Here is a 12,327-nt window from a genome sequence, read left to right as displayed (position 1 = left end):
TGTAAAGTGCAATTTTGTGGAACCACCTTCGGGGTATGTGCTTATCTTTTAATTGTGCTTCTGCCTATATATGTTATTTTATTGCATTTTTATATTCTATGTATTCAATTTTTAGCATCTTTTAAGTGGATCTTACATGTAGCAAATTGTTTATATATATATATATATATATATATATACACACTAGTAAAAAAGGCCCGTTTTGGAGAAAAATGAAACGGGCGCTAGCAATGTTCTCCTGGGTGTGTGCCCCGTCCACCCCCCCCCCCCCCCCCGAGGTCACAGCAGCCACTGATGCACCGTGCCCCCCCCCCAAGGTGGCAGCAGCCAGTGCACCACCGTCCACCCCCCCCAAACAGGTCGCCGGTGCTTCCACCCCCCCACCGTGTTCTACATCAGCTGAGCGCCGCTCCCCCCCCTCTCCGTCTAATAGAGAAACAGAATTGAAAAAGTTAACCTGCCAAAATGGTTTAATGAAGGAATGGAAGCCCCGCAGCCAGCCATGGGTTGTGAGCTGTGCATCTGCTCCTCCTCTCAGTGTTGATGTCAGTGCCCATGGACTGGAGGTGTACTCCGTAGCGACGTGAGAGGAGGACTCCTCCTCTGATGTCACTACGGGGTACACTTCCAGTCCAGGGGCAATGACATCATCGCTGAGAGGAGGAGCAGATGCACAGCTCACAACCCATGGCTGGCTGCGGGTCCCCAATTGGTGCGTAAAAACGTTTTGCCAGCTTAACTTTTTAAATTTGGTTTTTCTATCTGACGGAGGGGGGGAGAAGTGGCGCTCTGCTGATGTAGGACAGAGGGTGGATGTGAGCGGCGGCGACCTGTTGTGGGGGGGGAGGGGGGAGCAGTGGGTGTTGCGCCGTTGGGGGGGGTGGAGGGTGGAGCAGTGTGTGTTTTGACCTGGGGGGGTGGTGATGAGCGGTGGCAACATGTTAGGGGGGGTGTAGGGTGGTGGTGTTGGGAACTTGGGGGGGGGGTTAAGGATGAGGGGCGGTGATTGGGGGGCTGTCGCATCGTACTGTTGGGAAGTTGTGCTCCGCCCTCGACGTCACCACGTTTGACGTGAGGGCAGGGCACAGACATGGTGAGTTGGATGGCTTCACCACCATGAACTTACAAACCGGTGTGTGATTGCCTGCAGTGACGTCAGTGTCCTCAGAACGTTGAAGGAGCGTTTTATTATAGTAGATATATATATATATATATATATTTATTTTTATTTTTTTTGTTGGTATGTTGCTTTAAGTGCTGCATTAATTTTTTTTGTTGTTGGTAGGTTTAATAACATGTTTGTATTTATGTTTATTTGCAGTTTTGCCATTGAAGCCCCTGATTCAGCCCTGGTTAGGGTGAAACAAGATCTTGTTGGGCCTTTTCTATGATTTATGATTCATATACGTGTGGTGAATAAATTGGACTTTTTATTTCTACCCCAGTGATCTGCATCTTTTTTGCTCCAGTCTGAAAGGAAGGGCAGGACTGGTATCTGGACCATTGAAAGGACAGAGTTGAGCATCCCAGATGGTATCGTCTCATATCTCGTAAATAGAGCTTCACCACTGCCGAATGTGAGGCAGGCTTTGGCCTATCCTCTGATAGCCAGTGAGACAGAGTCTCCCAAATCCTTAACCAGCTTTTCAAGATCCTCCCCAAAATGGATTCCCCCAAAATGGTTGGTTGGTGAGCCGCTGCTTGGAAGCCGTGCCAGCTGCCCAGTGGTGAAGACACAGAAGATGGCATGGCAGGACGTGACCGCCAACGCCACCTGCTTGGTTGAGGTCCGCACAAGATTATATAAAGACTCTTCCATCACTGGAAGTGAGGATGACAAGAAGCCTGACTCCAGTTCCTGCTGCACCACTTGCTGCACCCAGCTAAGGCACACTCTCACTGCGTAACAGCTACAAATGGCAGCCTGGAGAGTGAGGGCGCACACCTCAAAGGTGTGCTTCACTGAAGCCTCCAGCTTTATATCCTAGTGTCCTTAACGGCCACCCCTCTTCTACTGGGAGGGTGGTCTTATTGGTAGCCACCGCCATCAAGGCATCCACCCTAGTCAAGGAAAATTTCTCCAGGTGAAGTGCCACCACGGGGTAAAGGCGAGAAATCACCTTAGACACCTTCAAGCCCAAATCAGCGGTAGCCCTCAGCATCATAATGAGTTCTGAATAGCTGCCCATTGCTGTCAAGTTCTGCCCAGGAGGGAACGGTTAGGACAGCTGTTGTAGTTGGTGATTCAATCATTAGGCATATAGATAGCTGGGTGGCTGGTGGACGTGAGGCTGGTGACTTGCCGGCCTGGTGCAAAGGTGGCAGACCTCACGCGTCACCTAGATAAGATTTTAGATAGTGCTGGGGAGGAGCCAGCTGTCTTGGTACATGTGGGTACCAATGACATAGGAAAATGTGAGAGGTTCTGGAAGCCAAATTTAGGCTTTTAGGGTAGAAAGCTCAAATCCAGAACCTCTAGGGTAACCTTTTCTGAAGTGCTACCCGTTCCATGCACAGGGCCCAAGAGACAGGCAGAGCTCCGGAGTCTTAATGAGTGGATGAGATGATGGTGCAGGGAGGAGGGTTTTAGATTTAACTGGACAACATTCTGGGGAAGGGGGAGCCTATTCCAAAAGGATGGGCTCCACCTTAACCAGGGTTGGACCAGGCTGCTGGCATCGGCATTTAAAAAGGAAATAGAGCAGCGTTTAAACTAGAAACGGGGGGAAGGCCGACAGTCGCTCAAAAGCGCATGGTTTGGGATAAGGTATCTTTCAAAGATATCACCAAAACAGGGAAGACAGGGTATCCCAATAGTGAGGTTGCAAAAGAGACCATAGTAGATCAGGTGTCCTTAAATAAAAATAAAAATCAGACAAAAGATTGCAAATTAATACTGTCAAGTATTGAGCATTATGTAAATAGGAACAACAAACATAGATTGAAATGTCTATATGCGAATGCCAGAAGCCTAAGAAATAAGATGGGAGAGTTAGAATATATTACACTAAATGAAAAATTAGATATAATAGGCATCTCTGAGACCTGGTGGAAGAAGGATAACCAGTGGGACACTGTCATAATGGGGTACAAATTATATAGTAGTGATAGGGTGGATCAAATTGGTGGAGGGGTAGAATTGTATGTTATGGAGAGCCTTGAATCAAATAGATTGAAAATTCTGCAGGAAACAACACACTTCTTGGAATCCCTATGGATTGAAATTTCATCTGTAAAGGGGAAAAGGATAATGATAGGAGTGCACTACCGTTCATCTGGCCAGGATGAACAGACGGATGCAGAAATGTTAAAGGAAATTAGGGAAGCAAACAAACTGGGCAACACAATAAGAATGGGTGATTTCAATTACCCCGATACTGACTGGGTAAATGTAACATCAGGGCACGCTAGGGAGGTAAAATTACTTAACGAAATCAAGGACTGCTTTATGGAGCAGCTGGTACAGGAGCCGATGAGAGAAGGAAATATTCTACACCTAGTCCTTAGTGAAGCGCATGATCTGCTGAGGGAGGTAATGGTGCTGGGGTCGCTTGATAACAGTGATCATAATATGATCAAATTTGATATTAGCTTTGAAGTAAGTATACACAGGAAATCAAATAGATTAGCGTTTAACTTTAAAAAAGAAGACTATGATAAAATGAGAAGAACAGTGAAAATAAAACTTAGAGGAGCGGCTTCAAGGAGCAAAAATTTACATCAGGTGTGGATGCTGTTCAAAAACACCATCCTGGAAGCCTAGGCCAAATATATTCCACGTATTAAAAAAGGAGGATGAAAGACCAAATGACAGCCAGCATGGTTAAAAAGTGAGGTGAAGGAAGCTATTAGAACTAAAAGAAAATCCTTCAGAAAATGGAAGAAGGAACAGGTTGAAAATAATAAGAAACAGCATAAGGAATGTCAAGTCAAATGCAAGTGTTGATAAGGAAGGCAAAGAGGGACTTTGAAAAAAAGATTGCATGGGAGGCAAAAACACATAGTAAAAACTTTGTTTAGGTATATTAAATGCAGGAAGCCAGCAAAAGAATCAGTTAGACCGCTAGATGACAGAGGGGTAAAAGGGGTGATCAGGGAAGACAAAGCCATAGCGGAGAGATTAAATGAATTCTTTGCTTCAGTCTTCACTGAGGAAGATTTGGGAGATATACCAGTGCCAGAAATGGTATTCAAAGCTGATGAGTCGCAGAAACTGAATGAAATCTCTATAGACCTAAAGGATGTAATGGGGCAATTTGACAAATCCTGGACCGGAATGTATTCATCCCAGAGTACTGATTGAACTGAAAAATGAACTTACGGAACTATCGTTAATAATATGTAATTTATCCTTAAAATGGAGCGTGGTAGCGGAAGATTGGAGGGTGGCCAATGTAACACTGATTTTTAAAAAAGGTTCCAGGGGAGATTCGGGAAATTATAGACCAGTGAGTCTTACGTTGGTGCTAAGCAAAATGGTAGAGACTATTAGAAAGAACAAAATTACATTCTACAATTCGACATGTCTAGTGCCTTCGACATGGTGGATCATGGAATACTATTACACCTACTAGAGTACTTCGGAATCGGAGGCCTAGTCCTCAAATGGTTTGAAGGATTCCTCACCACCAGATCCTACCAAGTAATAATGAATACGGACAGATCGCCACCTTGGAGACCAGAATGCGGAGTTCCCCAAGGATCCCCCCTCTCACCAACTATCTTCAACCTAATGATGATACCACTAGCCAAACTCCTAGCCAACCAAAACCTTAACCCCTACATATGTGCCGATGATGTTACGATCCATATCCCATTCAAAAGAGACTTAAATGAAATAACCAACGAGATCAACCAGAGCTTCCAGACTATGCACTCTTGGGCGGACACATTCAAGTTAAAACTCAACGCAGAAAAAACTCAATGTCTAGTTCTCACCTCCCAATACAATACAAACAACTACCCTACAATAACCACACCCTACTGCACACTTCCTATCTCAGAAAATCTGAAAATCCTTGGAGTCACCATTGACCAAAACCTCACTCTCGACACCCACGCGAAGAATACCATGAAAAAAAATGTTCCAATCGATGTGGAAACTGAAAAGAATAAAACCTTTCTTCCCAAGAAACATCTTCCGCACCCTAGTACAGTCATTGGTAATAAGCCACTTGGATTACTGTAACGCTCTGTACGCAGGCTGCAAAGAGCAGACCATCAAAAAACTCCAGACAGCCCAGAACACCGCAGCCAGACTCATTTTTGGAACACCTAAATACGAAAGTGCGAAACCCCTCAGAGAAAAACTGCACTGGCTCCCGCTCAAGGAACGAATTGAGTTCAAGATCTGCACGACTGTACACAAAATCATTCATGCAGATGCCCCACTCTATATGCTAAACCTAGTGGACTTACCGCCCAGGAATACCAAAATTCCTCAACCTGAACTTCCCCAGCTGTAAAGGAATGAAATACAAACAGGCTTACACTACCACCTTTGCGTACAAAAGCACACAATCTTGGAACACACTACTCATGGCCATGAAAACCATAACCAATCTAAGGTAAAATTATGTATAATCATACCTGATAATTTTCTTTCCATTAATCATAGCTGATCAATCCATAGACTGGTGGGTTGTGTCCATCTACCAGCAGGTGGAGATAGAGAGCAAACTTTTGCCTCCCTATATGTGGTCATGTGCTGCCGGAAACTCCTCAGTATGTCGATATCAAAGCTCCATCCGCAGGACTCAGCACTTAGAGAATTACACCCACGAAGGGACACTCTGCCCAGCTCACCACCGCCGAAACGGGGGAGGGGAATTAACCCAGCTCATCCCCACACAAGTGGGGGAGGGGAATCCGTCCAGCTCATCCCCGCGGAGCGGGGGAGGGACACCACACCCGCCGATGCGGGGGGATCTGGCTTATCCTGCAACCGCAACCGCGGGAGGAGCTGACTGACCCTAACACCGCCGAAGCGGGAGGGGTACAAAGCTGCCCTACAGCCGCACGAAGTGGGAGGGAGTGCCGGCAGAATTTATGTCTCAATCCAGCCCCGTAAAACGGGGGGGAGAGGAATGCAGCAGCTCACTGTAACACAAACTCGTCTCAACTCTTGAAGAATCCAAGTGAAGAAACTTGAACACGAAGTCTTTCTGAAGTAACTGAAGACTAAACTTGAACCTGAAATGCAACCAGAATAAAAACAGTACAGATATCTGGGAGGGGCTATGGATTGATCAGCTATGATTAATGGAAAGAAAATTATCAGGTATGATTATACATAATTTTACCTTCCATATCATCAAGCTGATCAATCCATAGACTGGTGGGATGTACCGAAGCAGTACTCACCCAGGGCGGGACATAGAAATCCCTGACCTCAACACTGAAGCTCCAAACCGGGCCTCCGCCCGTGCAGCCACCGCCAAACGGTAATGCTTGGAGAATGTATGAGCCGAAGCCCAAGTTGCCGCCTTGCATATCTCTTCCAAGGAGACGGATCCGGCCTCTGCCATCGAGGCCGCCTGAGCTCTCGTGGAGTGAGCCTTCAGCTGGATAGGCGGCACCTTCCTTGTGGCCACATAAGCCGCTGCAATGGCTTCCTTGACCCATCTTGCCACTGTAGGCTTAGCAGCCTGCAGACCCTTACGAGGACCTGCAAACAGGACAAACAGAGGATCCGATTTCCGGAAATCATTGGTCACTTCCAAGTATCTGATGATGACTCGCCTCACATCCAGATATTTAAGAGCAGAGTACTCCTCTGGGTAGTCTTCCCTACGAAAGGAAGGGAGACAGAGCTGCTGATTCACATGGAAGCGAGAAACCATCTTGGGCAGAAAGGAAGGCACTGTGCGAATAGTCACTCCTGCCTCAGTGAACTGCAGAAAAGGCTCTCGACATGAGAGCGCCTGGAGCTCGGAAACTCTTCTGGCTGAATTGATAGCCACCAAAAGACTGCTTTCCACATCGGGTCTTTCAGAGATGCCCTTGACAAGGGCTCAAAAGGCGGCTTCTGCAATGCTCTTAGCACCAGGTTGAGATTCCACGCAGGCACCACTGAGTGCAGAGGAGGGCGCAGGTGATTAACTCCCTTGAGAAAGCGCACCACATCTGGCTGCGAAGCCAGGGAAGCACCCTTCAGGCGGCCCCTGAAGCAAGCCAGAGCCGCTACCTGGACTTTAAGGGAACTGAGCGACAGGCCTTTCTCCAGACTTTCTAGCAGGAACGCCAACACTGAAGAAATTGGAGCAGTGAAGGGGGAAAGTGAGCCTGCTTCACACCACGCTGCAAAGATACGCCAAACCCTGGCGTAAGCAGTAGAAGTAGAGCGCTTCCTCGCTCTTAGCATAGTGGCGATGACCTTGTCTGAGAAGCCCTTCTTCCTCAGACGCTGCCGCTCAATAGCCAGGCCGTAAGACCAAAGGGGGAGGGATCCTCCATCACCACGGGACCCTGATGTAACAGGCCCTGCTCCACTGACAGCCGCAGAGGATCGTCGACTGAGAACCTGATCAAGTCCGCATACCAGGGACGTCTGGGCCAATCCGGACCCACCAGGATTACCCTGCCGGGATGCATTGCCACCCGGTCTAGCACCCTGCCCAACATGGGCCAGGGCGGGAACACATAGAGGAGCTCTTGTGTCGGCCACTGTTGGAGAAGAGCATCTACTCCCAGGGATCGAGGGTCCCGTCCTCTGCTGAAAAAGCGCGGCACTTGGCAATTGGCCGATGACGCCATCAGATCTAGGCTCGGCTGGCCCCAGCGCTTCGTGATGTCCAAGAACGCCTGAGCAGATAGTTGCCACTCTCCGGGCTCCAAGGTATGGCGACTGAGAAAGACCGCCTTGACATTCATGACTCCGGCAATGTGGGCCGCTGAAAGCTGCTCCAGGTTCGCTTCCGCCCACTGGCAAAGATTCATAGCCTCCTTGGCTAGAGGGGCGCTCTTGGTACCTCCCTGGCGGTTGACATAGGCCACAGCCTTGGCATTGTCTGACAGGACCCGTACAGGCTTCAACACCAGTACCGGGATGAACTCCAAAAGCGCCAACCGAATGGCTCTGAGTTCCAGGAGGTTGATAGACCACTTTGCCTCTGCAGGAGACCAGAGCCCCTGCGCTGTCCTTCCCAAGCAGTGGGCTCCCCAGCCCGACAAAGAGGCGTCCGTCGTGACGACAATCCACTCTGGGGTCACCAGAGGCATTCCCACAGACAACTTGTCTGTCTGCATCCACCAGCTCAGCGCCTTGTGCACTGCTGGGTCCAAGGGAAGGCGCACAGCATAATCCTCCGACATCGGAGTCCAGCGCCGCAGCAAAGATTGTTGAAGTGGTCTCATATGAGCCCTGGCCCAGGGCACTACTTCCATCGTGGCCGTCATAGAGCCCAACAGCTGCACATAGTCCCAAGCCCGAGGAGGAGAGGCTACTAGGAACTGGTCCACTTGAGCCTGAAGTTTGACAATCCGCTTGTCTGGCAGGAACACTCTGCCCACTTGGGTGTCGAATCGAACTCCCAGGTACTCCAGGGACTGAGTCGGGCGCAGCTGGCTCTTCTCCCAGTTGATGATCCATCCCAGGGAGCTCAAAAGAGCAACTACCTGGTTCACAGCTTTGCCGCACTCTGCATAAGAGGGGGCTCGGATCAACCAGTCGTCCAGATAAGGATGGACTTGTACCCCTTCCTTTCGTAGGAAGGCCGCGATGACCACCATTACTTTGGAAAAGGTCCGCGGAGCAGTAGCCAACCCGAATGGGAGGGCTCTGAACTGGAAGTGTGTTCCCAGGACTGCAAAACGCAGAAAGCGTTGATGAGGAGGCCAGATGGGAATATGCAGGTACGCTTCCTTGATGTCCAAGGATGCCAAGAACTCTCCTGCCTTCACTGCCGCTATAACAGAGCGGAGAGTCTCCATGCGAAAGTGCCGCACTTTCAAGGCCCGATTGACCCCTTTGAGGTCGAGGATAGGCCAGACAGAACCTCCTTTCTTTGGTACCACAAAGTAAATGGAGTAACGTCCCTTGCCAAGCTGACTTTCTGGCACCGGAACGACCGCGCCCAGGCGGATCAGATTGTCCAAGGTCTGCTGCACTGCCACAGCTTTGACCGGAGACTTGCAGGGAGAGAGTACTAACCCGTCTTTTAAGGGTCGGCAGAACTCTAGCTTGTAGCCGTCTCTGATGACTTCCAGCACCCACGCGTCTGAAGTTATTGTGGTCCACTCGCCCAGAAACGAGGACAGCCGTCCTCCAATCTGCACTGGGGCGTGGACCAAGGCCCCGTCATTGGGTACGAGACCCTGGGGGAGGACCGGAGGGAGCACCTCCGGGACGGCGGTCTCTGCGAAAGGAATGCTGCTTGGGGGAGTCCAGCTCGACCCCAAAGAGCAGCTTGCCTTTAAAAGGCAATCTAGCCAGGCGGGATTTAGAGGCGTGGTCAGCAGACCAATGTTTCAGCCAAAGCCACCGCCGCGCAGAGATTGTCTGAGCCATGCCTTAAGCTGAGGCCCTCAAGACATCATACAGCAAGTCTGCCAAATAGGCTAAGCCCGATTCCAGGGCCGGCCAATCAGCCCTCAAGGAATGATCCGAGGGGGAAGCCCGCTGCACCATAGTCAGGCACGCCCTGGCCACATAGGAGCCGCAAACTGAGGCCTGCAAACTTAAAGCAGCCGCCTCAAAGGACGACCTTAAGGCCGCCTCCAATCTTCTGTCTTGGGCGTCCTTCAGGGCCGTGCCACCTTCCACCGGCAAAGCCGTTTTCTTAGTCACCGCAGTGATTAAAGAATCCACGGTAGGCCACAGATAGGCCTCACGTTCACTCACAGCCAAAGGATAGAGGCGGGACATAGCCCTAGCCACTTTAAGGCTCGCTTCTGGGACATCCCATTGAGCCGAAATTAAGGTGTGCATGGCATCATGCACGTGGAAGGTTCTAGGCGGGCGCTTCGTCCCCAGCATAATGGCAGAGCCAACAGGGGCTGAGGGAGAGACGTCCTCCGGAGAGGAAATCTTCAAAGTGTCCATGGCCTGTAACAACAGGTTGGGCAAATCCTCTGGGCTAAAAAGCCGCGCTGCAGAGGGGTCATCCGCTCCATCCGAGCGGGGATCTATCTCCTCCAAGGAATCCGCAAAGGACCGTTGGGAGACCTCAGACACGCTGCCCTCATCTACATCGGAGGAGACAAAGTCCTCCAAGGCCTGGGAATCAACCCGAGGGCGTTACCTCTGGGAACCTCAACCTCTTTACCAGACGAGGGAGCAGGGGCAGCGTTTTGCATGAGGAAAGCCTGATGCAGCAGCAAAACAAACTCGGGGGAGAAACCCCCCAGACTGTGCACTTCCGCAGCCTGGGCAACAGCCTTAGACGCACCCTCAACCGGCGCTCGCACGAGCGGGGGAGAGACATGCTGCGCATCCAAAATGGCGTCCGGCGCGACACTCCGCGAAGGAGCCGCGCGGGAAGAACGGCGCTTAACTTTAGCCGCTTTTGTGCCGTCGCCCAAATTAAGGGCGTTCATGGCATTAGTGTCTCCAACTCAAGGGCGGCCCACGAAGAAGCCGTCCGAGCCGCGTGGCCGGCCAAGATGGCGGAGGCGAGGAGCGGGGGATGGGCGTATATTGCGGGAAAAACCGCCACGCCGGAGGAAGGACCGGGACATTCATCGGTCACTAAACTGTCACCCATGAAGGGCGAAACAGGCTGTAAAACCCCCGCATCCCCTTTAGAAGCGCTCCAGCGATCCGGGGAGCGACCCTTTGCGCCCTCGCCCTCCGACGCCATATGCCACGAGGAGAAGAATCGGGGAACCCCCTGCCCGCTATAAAAAGGTAAAATTACCCGCTTGCCGCTCCGAGCTGTAACGAACTGGTGTCCCAGTGAGTAGCTGCAATGAACGTTTAAATAAACGTCGAAATAAACGCCTTTAAGGACGTTTAAAAATCTTTTTTTTTTTTTTTTTTTTAACGGAGCCAGCGGGAGGGGGGAGAAAAGGAGGGACCTGGCACCACCAGGTTTGCACTTGCTCAAAAGAGCCCTCAACCCCAGGCACTCAACAAAACCTAAAAATTAGGCTTGGAGGCCTAGCCAGAGCTGCTGCTGTGTGTGACCACCACCTGCTGAGATAGAGAACATACTGGGGAGTTTCCGGCAGCACATGACCACATATAGGGAGGCAAAAGTTTGCTCTCTATCTCCACCTGCTGGTAGATGGACACAACCCACCAGTCTATGGATTGATCAGCTTGATGATATGGAACAAGCTTTCGCAAAGCTTTGAAAACACATCTCTTCAACAGAGCCTACAAAAGTCACCCTCAATGAAACAAATCATTCCTTAAACTACCCAAGTACACCTAAAACACCTCTCACACTACCTTACCTAACACCTTTCCATTTGAATTCCTCTTTCACCTCAGCTTATAATTGACTGGTTTTTTTTTTAACGACGTTTTCATACTCATACTCTGTAAGCCACATTGAGCCTGCAAAGAGGTGGGAAAATGTGGGGTACAAATACAATAAATAATAATAAATAATAATATTCAAAAGCATGGATTAATGAGACAAAGCCAACATGGATTTAGTGAAGGGAAATCTTGCCTCACCAATCTATTGCATTTCTTTGAAGGGGTGAACAAACGTGGATAAAGGCGAGCTGGTTGATATTGTATATCTGGATTTTCAGAAGGCGTTTGGCAAAGTACCTCATGAAAGACTTCAGAGGAAATTGGAGAGTCCTGGGATAGGAGGTAGTGTCCTATTGTGGATTAAAAACTGGTTAAAAGATAGAAAACAGAGCAGGGTTAAATGGTCAGTATTCTCAATGGAGAAGGGTAGTTCGTGGGGTTCCCTAGGGGTCTGTGCTGGGACCGCTGCTTTTTAACATATGTATAAATGACCTAGAGAGGTAACTAGTGAAGTAATTAAATTTGCTGATGACACAAAGTTATTCAAAGTAGTTAAATTACCAGAGGATTGTGAAAAATTACAAGAGGACCTTACGAGACTGGGCGTCTAAATGGCAGATGACGTTTAATATGAGCAAGTGCAAAGTGATACATGTGGGAAAGAGGAACCCAAATTATAGCTACGTCATGCAAGGTTCCACGTTAGGAGTCACGGACCAAGAAAGGGATCTAGGTGTCGTCGTTGATGATACGTTGAAACCTTCTGCTCAGTGTGCTGCTGCAGCTAAGAAAGCAAATAGAATGTTAGGTATTATTAGGAAAGGAAAACAAAAATGAGGACGTTATAATGCCTTTGTATTGCTCCACGGTGCGACCGTACCTCGAATATTGTGTTCAATTCT

This window comes from Microcaecilia unicolor, chromosome 4, assembly GCF_901765095.1.
Source record: "Microcaecilia unicolor chromosome 4, aMicUni1.1, whole genome shotgun sequence".
Taxonomy (NCBI): domain Eukaryota; kingdom Metazoa; phylum Chordata; class Amphibia; order Gymnophiona; family Siphonopidae; genus Microcaecilia; species Microcaecilia unicolor.
Note: the sequence above shows the minus strand (reverse complement) of the source record.